Source organism: Heptranchias perlo, chromosome 12 (genome assembly GCF_035084215.1).
Source record: "Heptranchias perlo isolate sHepPer1 chromosome 12, sHepPer1.hap1, whole genome shotgun sequence".
Taxonomy (NCBI): Eukaryota; Metazoa; Chordata; class Chondrichthyes; order Hexanchiformes; family Hexanchidae; genus Heptranchias; species Heptranchias perlo.
Genome location: NC_090336.1, coordinates 71,805,281 through 71,825,024, shown reverse-complemented (window position 1 = coordinate 71,825,024; position 19,744 = coordinate 71,805,281).

Genomic DNA, 19,744 nt, shown 5'->3' with positions numbered 1-19,744 from the left:
AAAACAGATTATCTGCTCATTATCTCATCGCTTTTTTTTTTCGGGATCTTGCTGTGCGCAAATCGGCTGCCGAGTCTCCTGCATTACAACAGTGACTACGCTTCAAAAAGTACGTCATTGGCTGTAACGTGCTTGTGCTTAAGACAGCTGCTTTTCAGGATCACGACTTCCGACAGAATGTTCCAGATTACACCACAAACAAAAAGCACTAAAGGTTTGCAGTACATGAAAGTACCCACACGATGGGAGCATTTGTTGAAGGAACAATTTTCGAAGAGGATTTTCGTTCGCATTCTGAAAAAAAAAATCGATGGGTCCAGATGTTGAGCTCGTGAATGAGAGAATTTCCACCTGGTCTTTTTTTTTTTGACTGTTTCTCGTTTTTATTCCTGTTTTTTTTCCTAACCTCGGCTCGGTGGGCAGCACCCTCTCTCCCGCCTCCCCCCAAGTCAGAAGGTCGTGGGTTCGAGTCCCCACTCCCGATGTTTGAGCACGTAATCCAGGCCGACGCTCCCTGCGCAGTTCCGAGGGAGCGCCGCGCTGTCGGAGGTGCCGTCTTTCGGATGAGACGTTAAACCGAGGGCCCCGTCTGCCCCTCTCAGGTGGACGTAAAAGATCCCAGAAGAGCAGGGGAGTTCTCCCCGGTGTCCTGGGGCCAATATTTATCCCTCAACCAACATCACTAAAACAGACCATCTGGTCATGATCACATTGCTGTTTGTGGGATCTTGCTGTGCGCAAATTGGCTGCCATGTTTCTGACATTACAACAGTGACTACCATTTCAAAAGTACTTAATTGGCTGTAGAGTGCTATGGGACATCGCGAGGGTGTGAGAGGTGCTATAGAAATGCAAATTCTTTCTTTCTTTATAAGTCTCTGTCCCTAACAGGAAGGGTGATGAGAGGAGATGGAAAAAAAACAATTTTAACAGCGCCTTTCACACAATGAAACATTGCTTGCTCTCGAGGCAGTACAAAGAAGGTTCACTCGGTTAATCCCGGGGATGAGGGGGTGGACATATGAGGAGAGGTTGAGTAGATTGGGACTCTACTCATTGGAGTTCAGAAGAATGAGAGGCGATCTTATTGAAACATATAAGATTGTGAAGGGGGCTTGATCGGGTGGATGCGGTAAGGATGTTCCCAAGGATGGGTGAAACTAGAACTAGGGGACATAATCTTAAAATAAGGGGCTACTCTTTCAAAACTGAGATGAGGAGAAACTTCTTCACTCAGAGGGTAGTAGGTCTGTGGAATTTGCTGCCCCAGGAAGCTACATCATTAAATAAATTTAAAACAGAAATCGACAGTTTCCTGGAAGTAAAGGGAATTAGGGGTTACGGGGAGCAGGCAGGAAATTGGACATGAATTTAGATTTGAGGTTAGGATCAGATCAGCCATGATCTTATTGAATGGCGGAGCAGGCTCGAGGGGCCGACTGGCCTCCTCCTGCTCCTATTTCTTATGTTCTTATTCCAAGTCACTTCACGGAGGAGAGAGATGGGCTGAAGGGTCACAATAAAGGTCAGAAGTCACAAGGTCAAAGGACGGGGTTTTGAGGAGATTTTCAAAGAAAGAGAGAGAACCAGGAAGGGGGAAAGGTTTAAGGAGGGAGTTCCGAGGCAGGGTCACCAACGCTGGTTGGATGTATTCAGCGAGGTTTCATCACATGACCTCCCGCCGCCCCCCTCCCCCGCCAGTCACCTGACACGTCCTTTCTCAGGATGCACCTCCCTTCCCAGGTCAATCAGAGAGCAAAAAAAAAACAACTTGCATTTATATAGCGCCTTTGATGTCGTAAAACGTCCCAAGGCGCTTCGCAGGAGCGATTATCAGACAGAATTTGACACCGAGCCACATAAGGAGATATTAGGACAGGTGACCAAAAGCTTGGTCAAAGAGGTAGGTTTTAAGGAGCGTCTTAAAGGAAGAGAGAGGCGGAGAGGTTTAGGGAGGGAATTCCAGAGCTTAGGGCCTATTAGATAAGAACTAGGAGCAGGAGTAGGCCATACGGCCCCTCGAGCCTTCTCCGCCATTCAATAAGATCATGGCTGATCTTCGACCTCAACTCCACTTTCCTGCCCAATCCCCATATCCCTTGATTCCCCCAGAGTCCAAAAATCTATCCATCTCAGCCTTGAATATACTCAATGACTCAGCATCCACAGCCCTCTGGGGTAGAGAATTCCAAAGATTCACAACCCTCCAAGTGAAGAAATTCCTCCTCATCTCAGTCCTAAATCATCCACTCCTTATCCTGAGACTATGCTCCCTAGTTCTAAACTCTCCAGCCAGGGAAAAGCCTCTCAGCATCTACCCCGTCAAGCCCGCTCAGAATTTTAGACGTTTCAGTGAGATCACCTCTCATTCTTCTAAACTCCAGAGAGTATCGGCCCATTCTACTCAATCTCTCCTCATAGGACAACCCTCTCATCCCAGGAATTAATCTAGTGAACCTTTGTTGCACCGCCTCTAAGGCAAGTCTATCCTTCCTTAGATAAGGAGACCAAAACTGTACACAGTACTCCAGGTGTGGTCTCACCAAAGCCCTGTATAATTGCAGCAAGACTTCCTTGCTCTTGTACTGCAACCCCCTTCAATGAAGGCCAACATACCATTTGCCTTCCTAATTGTTTGCTGTACCTGCATGTTAACTTTCTGTGTTTTGTGGACAAGGACACCCAAATCCCTCTGAACACCAACGTTTAATAGTTTCTCACCACTTAAAAAATATGCTGTTTTTCTATTCTTCCTACCAAAGTGAATAACCTCACATTTCCCCTCATCTGCCACCTTCTTGCCCACTCACTTAATCTGTCTATATCCCTTTGCAGACTCTTTGTGTCCTCCTCACAGCTTACTTTCCCACCTAGCTTTGGGACCAGTGATCATAATTCCATTAGTTTTAAGATAGCTATGGAGAATGATAGTTCTGGCCCAAAAGTTAAAATTCTAAATTGGGGAAAGGCCAATTTTGATGGTATTCGACAGGAACTTTCAGAAGTTGATTGGGAGAGTCTGTTGGCAGGCAAAGGGATGTCTGGTAAGTGGGAGGCCTTCAAAAGTGTGTTAACCAGGGTTCAGGGTAAGCACATTCCTTATAAAGTGAAGGGCAAGGCTGGTAGAAGTAGGGAACCTTGGATGACTCGGGAGATTGAGGCCCTAGTCAAAAAGAAGAAGGAGGCATATGACATGCATAGGCAGCTGGGATCAAGTGGATCCCTTGAAGAGTATAGAGATTGCCGGAGTAGAGTTAAGAGAGAAATCAGGAGGGCAAAAAGGGGATATGAGATTGCTTTGGCAGATAAGGCAAAGGAGAATCCAAAGAGCTTCTACAAATACATAAAGGGCAAAAGAGTAACTCGGGAGAGAGTAGGGCCTCTTAAGGATCAACAAGGTCATCTATGTGCGGAACCACAAGAGATGGGTGAGATCCTGAATGAATATTTCACATCGGTATTTACGGTTGAGAAAGGCATGGATGTTAGGGAACTTGGGGAAATAAATAGTGATGTCTTGAGGAGTGTACATATTACAGAGAGGGAGGTGCTGGAAGTCTTAACGCGCATCAAGGTAGATAAATCTCCGGGACCTGATGAAATGTATCCCAGGACGTTATGGGAGGTTAGGGAGGAAATTGCGGGTCCCCTAGCAGCGATATTTGAATCATCCACCGCAACAGGTGAGGTGCCTGAAGATTGGAGGGTAGCAAATGTTGTGCCTTTGTTTAAGAAGGGCGGCAGGGAAAAGCCTGGGAACAACAGACCAGTGAGCCTGACATCTGTAGTGGGTAAGTTGTGAGAGGGTATTCTGAGGGACAGGATCTACAGGCATTTGGAGAGGCAGGGACTGATTAGGAACAGTCAGCATGGTTTTGTGAGAGGAAAATCATGTCTCACGAATTTGATTGAGTTTTTTGAAGGGGTAACCAAGAAGATAGATGAGGGCTGTGCAGTAGACGTGGTCTACATGGACTTTAGCAAAGCCTTTGATAAGGTACCGCATGGTAGGTTGTTACATAAGGTTAAATCTCACGGGATCCAAGGTGAGGTAGCCAATTGGATACAAAATTGGATTGACGACAGAAGACAGAGGGTGGTTGTAGATGGTTGTTTTTCAAACTGGAGGCCTGTGACCAGCGGTGTGCCTCAGGGATTGGTGCTGGGTCCGCTGTTATTTGTTATTTATATTAATGATTTGGATGAGAATTTAGGAGGCATGGTTAGTAAGTTTGCAGATGACACCAAGATTGGTGGCATTGTGGACAGTGAAGAAGGTTATCTAGGATTGCAACGGGATCTTGATAAATTGGGCCAGTGGGCCGATGAATGGCAGATGGAGTTTAATTTAGATAAATGTGAGGTGATGCACTTTGGTAGATCGAATCGGGCCAGGACCTACTCCGTTAATGGTAGGGCGTTGGGGAGAGTTATAGAACAAAGAGATCCAGGAGTACAGGTTCATAGCTCCTTGAAAGTGGAGTCACAGGTGGATAGGGTGGTGAAGAAGGCATTCAGCATGCTTGGTTTCATTGGTCAGAACATTGAATACAGGAGTTGGGATGTCTTGTTGAAGTTGTACAAGACATTAGTAAGGCCACACTTGGAATACTGTGTACAGTTCTGGTCACCCTATTATAGAAAGGATATTATTAAACTCGAAAGAGTGCAGAAAAGATTTACTAGGATGCTACCGGGACTTGATGGTTTGACTTATTGGGAGAGGTTGGATAGACTGAGACTTTTTTCCCTGGAGAGTAGGAGTTTTAGGGGTGATTTCATAGAAGTCTATAAAATAATGAGGGGCATAGATAAGGTAGATAGTCAAAATCTTTTCCCAAAGGTAGGGGAGTCTATAACGAGGGGGCATAGATTTAAGGTGAGAGGGGAGAGATACAAAAGGGTTCAGAGGGGCAATTTTTTCACTCAAAGGGTGGTGAGTGTCTGGAACGAGCTGCCAGAGGCAGTAGTGGAGGCGGGTACAATTTTGTCTTTTAAAAAGCATTTGGACAGTTACATGGGTAAGATGGGTATAGAGGGATATGGGCCAAGTGCAGGCAATTGGGACTAGCTTAGTGGTATAAACTGGGCGATATGGACATGTTGGGCCGAAGGGCCTGTTTCCATGTTGTAACTTCTATGATTCTATTATCAGCAACCTTGGATACATTACACACCGAAGGCTTAGCCAGCTGAAGCAGGCATGAATGGTTGAAGCAGATAGCACTGACACATTGATGCATACCCGAGGGAGGTGGGAATAGAGGGATACGGTGGGGGGTAACAAGTTATCAGAGGTGGGAGGAGGCTTGCGTGGAGTAAAATTACAGACGTAGACCAGTTGGGCCAAAATGGCTTTTCCTGTGCTGTAAATTCTATGTCCGATTAAGAGCTGGAGACCAGAACGGCTGCAGGTCCCCAGTCACTGCTCTTGCCGAACAGTAATATTTGGTGACAGCGTGGGATTAGCCCAACCAGCTGGCCCACAGATGTCCTTGAAAGAGCAACACTTGAAAGTTAATCCATCTCGTAGCTGCAATCCATGTTGAATGTTTTTTTTAAGAATGCCAGAGAGCGTTGGGAAGAGGCTGCCTCTTCCTGGCAACTGGAGATATTTTGTCTGACTGGTTAACTATTTTCTTGCTTTGGGATGGGATTTGCCCCATTGTCTTTCAGCTGGTTTTTCTACCCCTTCCGTTAAAAGGTCGGGAGGTATTTAGCCAAGTGCGACTGACCCACTCATGCAACCCACACCCAGATGCTGAATCATTATTGTTGTAACACAATACAAGTCAGTTTTAGGTTATAAAGGTTTGGGAAACGACGGTACGGTAGCGTAGTGGTTATGTTACTGGGCGAGTAATCCCTGGACCAAAATCCAGAGTCACGAGTTCAAATCCCACCACGGCGGCTGGCGAATTTAAATTCAATTAATTAAATAAAAATTTGGAATTAAAAATACTGGTATCAGTAATGATGGCCATGAAACTACCGGATTGTCGTAAAAACCCATCTGGTTCACTAATGTCCTTCAGGGAAGGAAACCTGCCGTCCTTACCCGGTCTGGCCTATATGTGACTCCAGACCCACAGCAATGTGGTTGATTCTTAATTGCCCTCTTAGGGATGGGCAATAAATGCCGGCCTTGCCAGCGACGCCCACATCCCATGAACAAAAAAAAACATTCACCAGCGTCTCGTGTCCTCCCCCTGCCCGTGTCATGGGATTTAAATGACTGCAAACTCGTGGTGTTGTGATTTACATACGATCTACGAACAGGAACAGGCCATTCGGCCCAACTGGTGTATGTTGGTGTTTACACTCCACATCAGCCTCTCCCAACTCGAATTGGTCCAGAATTTGCTGCAACAGGGCAATGAACGGTGATCCGCTGTTCGTTAGGCTCGCCCTCGCCTGTTTACTCTCCGTGATACTTTGCGTGGCAAGTTGCTGAAAGTGCGAGCTGGTAATGGGGCAGCGGGTGAGACAGGGCATCCGGGACCTGAGTGAACAGGGCAAGGAACATTCGTGCCAGGCAATGTCCATCTCCAACAAGAGAGGGTCGAACCATCTCCCCTTGACATTCAACGGCATTACCATCGCCGAATCCCCCACCATCAACATCCTGGGGGTCACCATTGACCAGAAACTTAACTGGACCAGCCTTATAAATACTGTGGCTACAAGAGCAGGTCAGAGGCTGGGTATTTTGCGGCGAGTGACTCACCTCCTGACTCCCCAAAGCCTTTCCACCATCTACAAAGCACAAGTCAGGAGTGTGATGGAATACTCTCCACTTGCCTGGAGCAGCTCCAACAACACTCAAGAAGCTCAACACCATCCAGGACAAGCAGCCCGCTTGATTGGCACCCCATCCACCACCCTAAACATTCACTCCCTTCACCACCGACGCACAGTGGCTGCAGTGTGCACCATCCACAGGATGCACTGCAGCAACTCGCCAAGGCTTCTTCGACAGCACCTCCCAAACCCGCGACCTCTACCACCTAGGCGGACAAGAGCAGCAGGCACATGGGAACAACACCACCTGCACGTTCCCCTCCAAGTCACACACCATCCCGACTTGGAAATATATCGGCCGTTCCTTCATTGTCGCTGGGTCAAAATCCTGGAACTCCCTAACAGCACTGTGGGAGAACCTTCACCACACGGACTGCAGCGGTTCAAGAAGGCGGCTCACCACCACCTTCTCAAGGGGCAATTAGGGATGGGCAATAAATGCCGGCCTCGCCAGCGACGCCCACATTCCATGAACGAATAAAAAAAAAAGCAACTGGGTATCTCCTTCACCAATCAGAGTGAAGGATTGTGATATGAACAGCGCAAGGACTGAGAGGAAATGTAAATTAGAGGAGGGTGAATTTAATGTCAAATCAGGTACAGAAAGAGCAATCAAGAGAGGGGAAGAAAGAGAAAATGGTGGAAATACTCAGCAAGTCAGGCAGCGTCTGTGGAGAGAGAATCGGGTCGATGAACAGTTCTGACGAGAGGTCATCGACCTGAAACATTAACTCTGATTCTCTCTCCGCAGACGCTGCCTGACTTGCTGAGTATTTCCAGCATTTTCTGTTTTCATTTCAGATTTCCAGCATCCGCAGTATTTTGCTTTTGAGAGGGAAAGAAAAATTGGATTAAGAGAGAGAGAGAGAAAAAAAGGACAGAAAGGGAAAGCAAAACAAAAATTAATTTTAATTTTGAAAAAAATCACCAACAACAATTAAAACCTGAAGGAATGAGACTCCACACTTGTAATAGTTAATTTTCAGTGCCAGAGTGCTTGATTGGCAGTAATTAACTCTTAGCGTGTTATTAAAGGGGTATTTAGACTGAATTGAACAAGCCCTAACTTTCTGTGGTGAATTGAGTTTGGATCTACCGCACAAATGCGGGAACTTTGCATCGTTCAATGTATTTGAATGGTGAGTCAGATAGCGAGATGCCGTTTTCCGAAAAAGCCAGCAGCAGAGCACATCTGCCCCTCATCTGAAGTTGCCGTGCGATTTGCGTCTGCATGGATTTGTGAAAGGTAGGTCGTGCCTGACAAACCTGATTGAATTTTTTGAAGAGGTGACTAAAGTAGTGGTCAGGGGAATGTCAATGGATGTTATTTATATGGACTTCCAGAAGGCATTTGATAAGGTCCCACATAACAGACTGTTAGCTCAGATAGAAGCCCATGGAATCGAGGGAAAAGTACGGACTTGGTTGGGAAGTTGGCTGAGCGAAAGGCGACAGAGAGTAAGGATAATGGGAAGGTACTCACATTGGCAGGATGTGACTAGTGGAGTCCCGCAGGGATCTGTCTGCGGGACTCCACTCGTCACAATATTTATTAACGACTTAGATGAAGGCATAGAAAGTCTCATATCTAAGTTTGACGAAGACACAAAGATTGGTGGCATTGTAAGCAGTGTAGATGAAAACATAAAATTACAAAGGGATATTGATAGATTAGGTGAATGGGCAAAACTGTGGCAAATGGAATTCAATGTAGACAAATGTGAGGTCATCCACTTTGGATTAAAAAAGGATAGAACAGGGTACTTTCTAAATGGTAAAAAGTTAAAAACAGTGGATGTCCAAAGGGACTTAGGGGTTCAGGTACATCGATCATTGAAGTGTCATGAACAGGTGCAGAAAATAATCAATAAGGCTAATGGAATGCTGGCCTTTATATCTAGAGGACTGGAGTACGAGGGGGCAGAAGTTATGCTGCAGCTATACAAAACCCTGGTTAGACCGCACCTGGAGTACTGTGAGCAGTTCTGGGCACCATGGAGGGAGTGCAACTGTTGTGGGAAAAAATCACCACTCGGAGTCAGACTTAAAGATTCAACATGCAGTTTATTGGACAAAGCTTTGGGAGAAGACTGGACATTCCGCAATGCACGCAGCTCCCTTCTCAACTTTAAAATGGTTGTCATGCTTTTTTATACCTTTGAAATACAGATTTCAGTAGCTTTTACATCATAAATCTTGATTACACACATTAACCAATTAAGTCCGCACAGCAACAACGGACAGTTTATACATTAACCAATTAAGTCTGCATAGCAACAACAGACTGCTTACGCATTACCCAGTTAAGTCCGAAGAACTGTTATCACCTTAAGACAGCATGCCTTTGTTTTATGCAGTCTGGTTCTATACTTTTATCAGTTCGTTATGAAATGTCCATTGTATTCTCAGACTGCAAGCCAGTTCTGGAATGTACAAACTCAACACTTTTAACTGTCTTTCCCACAGTCATAGAATCCATTTTATTTAATAGTGTCCCTTTGTTAATAGAATCCATTTTGTTTTAATAGTGTCCATTTTATTAGTAGTCAAGTGTTATATTTAAGCCTTTAATTAAGGTTAGTCTAATCTACACAAAGCGCATTTCAATGTGGTTTTAGGGTAAATACCACTGTCATGTACCCATAAGTCACTTCATCGTTGCCTTTAATTCAACAGTCCAAAATCCACGCTAACACAACAAAGGTTTCCCAGACTGATTCCTGGGATGGCAGGACTGACGGATGAGGAGAGATTGGGTCGACTAGGCCTATATTCACTCGAGTTTAGAAGAATGAGGGGTGATCTCATCGAAACATATAAAATTCTAACAGGACGAGACAGACCAGATGCAGGGAGGATGTTCCCGATGGCTGGGGAGTCCAGAACCAGGGGTCACAGTCTCAGGATACGGGGTATGCCATTTCGAACCGAGATGAGGAGAAATTTCTTCACTCAGAGGGTGGTGAACCTGTGGAATTCTCTACCACAGAAGGCAGTGGAGGCCAAGTCATTAGATGTATTCAAGAAGGAGATAGATATATTTCTTAATGTTAAAGAGATCAAGGGATATGGGGAAAAAGCGGGAACAGGGCACTGAGTTAGACGATCAGCCATGATCATTTTGAATGGCGGGGCAGGCCCGAAGGGCCGAATGGCCTACTCTTGCTCCTATTTTCTACAATTCTATGATTGGTACTGAGATCTAATAGATTTTTATTGATTTCCATTGAAACTGGGGCTTTAAATTAAAGCTGCACAACTATTAAAAAGGAATCAGTGGTTTACAATAAAGAGACACTGGCTCGCCACCATAATACAACCTAAAACCCAACTCGGTCTCCCGCACATGTCCAGAGGTGGGTCGTTAAACGGGTGGACTCGGGGGGCTCAGACCTTAGCACGAGATGGGCTCATGGCCAATCGGCCGCCTGTTTTACACTGTCGACTTCAATGGGAAAGAAAATCGGCTGTAGATTTGCTGTCAGTCACTTTCACGCGACTGGCGGAGGCTAATTTCACGCCCAAGTTTCCGATATGCAACGTTCCAGCACAGAAACAGGTCATTGCACCCATCAATTCTCAACGGATGTCTCCGCCCTGGCTCAGTGGGTGTCCCTCTCGCTTCTGAGTCAGAAGGAAGTGCACAGAATCCCGTCACACACCCGCCCGTCACACACCCGCCCGTCACACAGCCCCCGTCACACAGCCCCCGTCACACAGCCCCCATCACACAGCCCCCGTCACACACCCTCCCGTCACACACCCTCCCGTCACACAGCCCCCGTCACACAGCCCCCGTCACACAGCCCCCGTCACACAGCCCCCGTCACACAGCCCCCGCCCATCACACACCCGCCCGTCACACACCCTCCCGTCACACACCCACCCGTCACACAGCCCCCGCCCGTCACACACCCGCCGTCACACAGCCCCCGCCCGTCACACACCCTCCCGTCACACACCCACCCGTCACACAGCCACCCGTCACACAGCCCCCGCCCGTCACACACCCGCCGTCACACAGCCCCCGCCCGTCACACCCCCGCCCGTCACACACGCACCCATCACACACCCGCCCGTCACACACCCGCCGTCACACAGCCCCCGCCCGTCACACCCCCGCCCGTCACACACCCACCCATCACACACGCACCCATCACACACCCGCCCGTCACACACCCGCCGTCACACAGCCCCCGCCCGTCACACACCCTCCCGTCACACACCCACCCGTCACACAGCCACCCGTCACACAGCCCCCGCCCGTCACACACCCGGCCGTCACACAGCCCCCGCCCGTCACACCCCCGCCCGTCACACACCCACCCATCACACACGCACCCATCACACACCCGCCCGTCACACACCCGCCGTCACACAGCCCCCGCCCGTCACACAGGCACCCATCACACACCCCCCGTCACACACCCGCCCGTCACACACCCACCCGTCACACAGCCACCCGTCACACAGCCCCCGTCACACACCCACCCGTCACACACCCGCCGTCACACACCCGCCCGTCACACACCCACCCGTCACACAGCCACCCGTCACACAGCCCCCGTCACACACCCACCCGTCACACACCCGCCGTCACACAGCCCCGCCCGTCACACAGCCCCCGCACGTCACACACCCACCCGTCACACAGCCCCCGTCACACACCCACCCGTCACACAGCCCCCGTCACACACCCTCCCGTCACACACCCTCCCATCACACACCCGCCTCCGACACAGCCCCCGCCCGTCACAAAGCCCCCGTCACACAGCCCCCATTACACAACCACCCGTCACACATCCCCGCCCGTCACACAGCCCCCGTCACACAGCCCCCGTCACACAGCCCCCGCACGTCACACACCCGCCCGTCACACACCCGCCCGTCACACAGCCCTGTCACACACCCGCCCGTCACACACCCCCCGTCACACACCCCCCGTCACACACCCACGGTCACACAGCCCCGTCACACACCGCCCGTCACACACACCTCGTCACACACCCACCATCACACAGCCCCGTCACACACCGCCCGTCACACACACCTCGTCACACACCCTCCCGTCACACACCCGCCCGTCACACACCCCCCGTCATACAGCCCCCGCCCGTCACACACCCGCCCGTCACAAACCCGCCCATCACACACCCTCCCGTCACACACCCGCCCGTCAAACACCCTCCCGTCACACACCACCCGTCACACACCCGCCCGTCACACATCCGCCCGTCACACACCCTCCCGACAAACACCCTCCCGTCACACACCGCCCGTCACACACCCTCCCGTCACACACCCGCCCGTCACACACCCGCCCGTCACACACCCTCCCGTCACACACCGCCCGTCACACACCCTCCCGTCACACACCCGCCCGTCACACACCCGCCCGTCACACAACGCCCGTCACACACCCGCCTCCGACACAGCCCCCGCCCGTCATAGGAACATTGGATCATAGGAACAGGAGCAGGCCATTCAGCCCCTCGTGCCTGCTCCGCCATTTGATAAGATCATGGCTGATCTGTGATCGAACTCCATATACCTGCCTTTGGCCCATATCCCTTAATACCTTTGGTTGCCAAAAAGCTATCTATCTCAGATTTAAATTTAGCAATTGAGCTAGTATCAATTGCCGTTTGCGGAAGAGAGTTCCAAACTTCTACCACCCTTTGTGTCACCCCCCCATCACACTCCCCATCACACTCCCCATCACACTCCCCATCACACTCCCCATCACACTCCCCATCACACCCCCCATCACACTCCCCATCACACCCCCCCATCACACTCCCCATCACACTCCCCCCATCACACTCCCCATCACACTCCCCATCACACTCCCCATCACACTCCCCATCACACTCCCCCATCACACTCCCCCATCACACTCCCCATCACACTCCCCCATCACACTCCCCATCACACTCCCCATCACACTCCCCATCACACTCCCCATCACACTCCCCCATCACACTCCCCATCACACTCCCCATCACACTCCCCCATCACACTCCCCATCACACCCCCCCATCACACTCCCCATCACACTCCCCATCACACTCCCCATCACACTCCCCCATCACACTCCCCATCACACTCCCCATCACACTCCCCATCACACTCCCATCACACTCCCCATCACACTCCCCCATCACACTCCCCATCACCCCCCATCAGACTCCCCATCACACTCCCCATCACACTCCCCATCACACTCCCCATCACACTCCCCATCACACTCCCCATCACACTCCCCCATCACACTCCCCATCACACTCCCCATCACACTCCCCATCACACTCCCCCATCACACCCCCCATCACACTCCCCATCACACTCCCCCATCACACTCCCCATCACACTCCCCATCACACTCCCCCATCACACTCCCCATCACACTCCCCATCACACTCCCCATCACACTCCCATCACACTCCCCATCACACTCCCCCATCACACTCCCCATCACCCCCCATCAGACTCCCCATCACACTCCCCATCACACTCCCCATCACACTCCCCATCACACTCCCCATCACACTCCCCATCACACTCCCCCATCACACTCCCCATCACACTCCCCATCACACTCCCCATCACACTCCCCCATCACACCCCCCATCACACTCCCCATCACACTCCCCATCACACTCCCCCATCACACTCCCCATCACCCCCCATCAGACTCCCCATCACACTCCCCATCACACTCCCCATCACACTCCCCATCACACTCCCCATCACACTCCCCATCACACTCCCCCATCACACTCCCCATCACACTCCCCATCACACTCCCCATCACACTCCCCATCACACTCCCCATCACACTCCCCATCACACTCCCCATCACACTCCCCCATCACACTCCCCATCACACTCCCCCATCACACTCCCCCATCACACTCCCCATCACACTCCCCATCACACTCCCCATCACACTCCCCCATCACACCCCCCATCACACTCCCCATCACACTCCCCCATCACACTCCCCATCACACTCCCCATCACACTCCCCATCACACTCCCCATCACACTCCCCATCACACCCCCCCATCACACTCCCCATCACACTCCCCCATCACACTCCCCCATCACACTCCCCATCACACTCCCCATCACACTCCCCATCACACTCCCCCATCACACTCCCCATCACACTCCCCATCACACTCCCCATCACACTCCCCATCACACTCCCCCATGACCCCCCATCACACCCCCCATCACACCCCCCATCACACTCCCCATCACACTCCCCATCACCCTCCCCATCACACTCCCCCATCACACTCCCCATCACACCCCCCATCACACTCCCCCATCACACTCCCCCATCACACTCCCCATCACACTCCCCATCACACTCCCCATCACACTCCCCCATCACACTCCCCCATCACACTCCCCCATCACACTCCCCATCACACCCCCCATCACACTCCCCATCACACTCCCCATCACACTCCCCATCACACTCCCCATCACACTCCCCCATCACACTCCCCATCACCCCCCCATCACACTCCCCATCACACTCCCCATCACACTCCCCATCACACTCCCCATCACACTCCCCATCACACTCCCCCATCACACTCCCCATCACACTCCCCATCACACTCCCCATCACCCCCCCATCACACTCCCCATCACACTCCCCCATCACACTCCCCATCAAACTCCCCATCACACTCCCCATCACACTCCCCATCACACTCCCCATCACACTCCCCCATCACACTCCCCATCACACTCCCCCATCACACTCCCATCACCCCCCATCACACTCCCCATCACACCCCCATCACACCCCCATCACACCCCCCATCACACTCCCCATCACACTCCCCATCACACTCCCCATCACACTCCCCATCACACTCCCCATCACACCCCCCATCACACCCCCCATCACACCCCCCATCACACTCCCCATCACACTCCCCATCACACTCCCCATCACACCCCCCATCACACTCCCCATCACACTCCCCATCACACTCCCCATCACACTCCCCCATCACACTCCCCCATCACACCCCCCGTCACACTCCCCATCACACTCCCCATCACACTCCCCATCACACTCCCCATCACACTCCCCATCACACTCCCCCATCACACTCCCCATCACACTCCCCCATCACACTCCCCATCACACTCCCCCATCACACTCCCCATCACCCCCCCATCACACTCCCCCATCACCCCCCCCATCACACTCCCCATCACACCCCCCATCACACTCCCCATCACACTCCCCCATCACACTCCCCATCACACTCCCCATCACACTCCCCCATCACACTCCCCATCACACTCCCCATCACACTCCCCATCACACTCCCCATCACACCCCCCATCACACCCCCCATCACACTCCCCATCACACTCCCCCATCACACTCCCCATCACACTCCCCATCACACTCCCCATCACACTCCCCATCACACTCCCCATCACACTCCCCATCACACTCCCCATCACACTCCCCATCACATCCCCCATCACACTCCCCATCACACTCCCCATCACCCCCCCCATCACACTCCCCATCACACTCCCCATCACACTCCCCATCACACTCCCCATCACACTCCCCATCACACCCCCCATCACACCCCCCATCACACTCCCCATCACACCCCCCATCACACTCCCCATCACACTCCCCATCACACTCCCCATCACACTCCCCATCACACTCCCCATCACCCCCCCCATCACACTCCCCATCACACTCCCCATCACACTCCCCATCACACCCCCCATCACACTCCCCATCACACTCCCCATCACACTCCCCATCACACTCCCCATCACACCCCCCATCACACTCTCCCCATCACACCCCCCATCACACCCCCCATCACACTCACCATCACCTCCCCCATCACACTCCCCATCACACCCCCCATCACACTCCCCATCACACCCCCCATCACACTCCCCATCACACTCCCCATCACACTCCCCATCACACTCCCCATCACACTCCCCATCACACTCCCCATCACACTCCCCATCACACTCCCCATCACACTCCCCATCACATTCCCCATCACACCCCCCATCACACTCCCCATCACACCCCCCATCACACCCCCCATCACACTCCCCATCACACTCCCCATCACATTCCCCATCACACTCCCCATCACACTCCCCATCACACTCCCCATCACACTCCCCATCACACCCCCCATCACACTCCCCATCACACCCCCCATCACACCCCCCATCACACTCCCCATCACACTCCCCATCACACTCCCCATCACACTCCCCATCACCCCCCCCATCACACTCCCCATCACACTCCCCATCACACTCCCCATCACACTCCCCATCACACTCCCCATCACACTCCCCTTCACCCCCCCCATCACACTCCCCATCACACTCCCCATCACACTCCCCATCACACTCCCCATCACACTCCCCATCACACTCCCCATCACACTCCCCCATCACACTCCCCATCACACTCCCCATCACACTCCCCATCACACTCCCCATCACCCCCCCCATCACACTCCCCATCACACTCCCCATCACACCACCCATCACACTCCCCATCACACCACCCATCACACTCCCCATCACACTCCCCATCACACTCCCCATCACACTCCCCTTCACCCCCCCATCACACTCCCCATCACACTCCCCATCACACTCCCCATCACACCACCCATCACACTCCCCATCACACCCCCCATCACACTCCCCATCACACTCCCCATCACACTCCCCATCACACTCCCCATCACACCCCCCATCACACCCCCCATCACACTCACCATCACACTCCCCATCACACTCCCCATCACACTCCCCATCACACTCCCCATCACCCCCCCCATCACACTCCCCATCACACTCCCCCATCACACTCCCCCATCACACTCCCCATCACACTCCCCATCACACTCCCCATCACACTCCCCATCACACTCCCCATCACACTCCCCATCACACTCCCCATCACACTCCCCATCACACTCCCCATCACACTCCCCATCACACTCCCCATCACCCCCCCATCACACTCCCCATCACACTCCCCCATCACACTCCCCCATCACACTCCCCATCACACTCCCCATCACACTCCCCATCACACTCCCCATCACACTCCCCATCACACTCCCCATCACACTCCCCATCACACTCCCCATCACACTCCCCCATCACACTCCCCATCACACCCCCCATCACACTCCCCATCACACTCCCCATCACACTCCCCATCACACTCCCCATCACACCCCCCATCACACTCCCCATCACACTCCCCATCACACTCCCCATCACACTCCCCATCACACTCCCCATCACCCCCCCCATCACACCCCCCATCACACTCCCCATCACACCCCCCCATCACACTCCCCATCACACTCCCCATCACACCCCCCATCACACTCCCCATCACACCCCCCCATCACACTCCCCATCACACTCCCCATCACACTCCCCCATCACCCCCCCCATCACACTCCCCATCACACTCCCCATCACACCCCCCATCACACTCCCCATCACACTCCCCATCACACTCCCCATCACACTCCCCATCACACTCCCCATCACCCCCCCCCATCACACCCCCCATCACACTCCCCATCACACCCCCCCATCACACTCCCCATCACACTCCCCATCACACTCCCCCATCACACTCCCCATCACCCCCCCCCATCACACTCCCCCATCACACCCCCCATCACACTCCCCATCACACCCCCCATCACACTCCCCCATCACACTCCCCCATCACACTCCCCATCACCCCCCCCCCATCACACTCCCCATCACACCCCCCATCACACTCCCCATCACACTCCCCATCACCCCCCCCCATCACATCCCCATCACACTCCCCATCACACTCCCCATCACACTCCCCATCACACTCCCCATCACACTCCCCATCACACTCCCCATCACACTCCCCATCACACTCCCCCATCACACTCCCCATCACACTCCCCATCACACTCCCCCATCACACTCCCCATCACACTCCCCATCACACTCCCCATCACACTCCCCATCACACTCCCCCATCACACTCCCCATCACACTCCCCATCACACTCCCCATCACACTCCCCATCACACTCCCCCATCACACTCCCCCATCACACTCCCCATCACCCCCCCCCATCACACTCCCCATCACACTCCCCATCACACTCCCCATCACACTCCCCATCACCCCCCCCCATCACACCCCCCATCACACTCCCCCATCACACTCCCCATCACACCCCCCATCACACTCCCCATCACACTCCCCATCACACTCCCCATCACACTCCCCATCACCCCCCCCCATCACACCCCCCATCACACTCCCCATCACACTCCCCATCACACTCCCCCATCACACTCCCCCATCACACTCCCCATCACACTCCCCATCACACTCCCCATCACACTCCCCATCACCCCCCCCATCACACTCCCCATCACACTCCCCATCACACTCCCCATCACCCCCCCCCATCACACTCCCCATCACACTCCCCCATCACACTCCCCATCACACTCCCCATCACACTCCCCATCACACTCCCCATCACACTCCCCATCACACTCCCCATCACACTCCCCCATCACACTCCCCATCACACTCCCCCATCACACTCCCCCATCACACCCCCCATCACACTCCCATCACCCCCATCACACTCCCCATCACACTCCCCATCACACTCCCCATCACACTCCCCATCACACTCCCCATCACACTCCCCATCACACTCCCCATCACACTCCCCATCACACTCCCCATCACACTCCCCCATCACACCCCCCATCACACTCCCCATCACACTCCCCCATCACACTCCCCATCACACTCCCCATCACACTCCCCATCACCCCCCCATCACACTCCCCATCACACTCCCCATCACACTCCCCATCACACTCCCCATCACACTCCCCATCACACTCCCCATCACACTCCCCATCACACTCCCCATCACACTCCCCATCACACTCCCCATCACACTCCCCATCACACTCCCCATCACACTCCCCATCACACTCCCCATCACACTCCCCATCACACTCCCCCATCACACTCCCCATCACACTCCCCATCACACTCCCCATCACACTCCCCATCACACTCCCCATCACACTCCCCATCACACTCCCCATCACACTCCCCATCACACTCCCCATCACACTCCCCATCACACTCCCCATCACACTCCCCATCACACTCCCCATCACACTCCCCATCACACTCCCCATCACACTCCCCATCACACTCCCCATCACACTCCCCATCACACTCCCCATCACACTCCCCATCACACTCCCCATCACACTCCCCATCACACTCCCCATCACACTCCCCATCACACTCCCCATCACACTCCCCATCACACTCCCCATCACACTCCCCATCACACTCCCCCATCACACTCCCCATCACACTCCCCATCACACTCCCCATCACACTCCCCATCACACTCCCCATCACACTCCCCATCACACTCCCCATCACACTCCCCATCACACTCCCATCACACTCCCCATCACACTCCCCATCACACTCCCCCATCACACTCCCCATCACACTCCCCATCACACTCCCCATCACACTCCCCATCACACTCCCCATCACACTCCCCATCACACTCCCCATCACACTCCCCATCACACTCCCCATCACACTCCCCATCACACTCCCCATCACACTCCCCCATCACACTCCCCATCACACTCCCCATCACACTCCCCATCACACTCCCCATCACACTCCCCATCACACTCCCCATCACACTCCCCATCACACTCCCCATCACATTCCCCATCACACTCCCCATCACACTCCCCATCACACTCCCCATCACACTCCCCATCACACTCCCCATCACACTCCCCCATCACACTCCCCATCACAA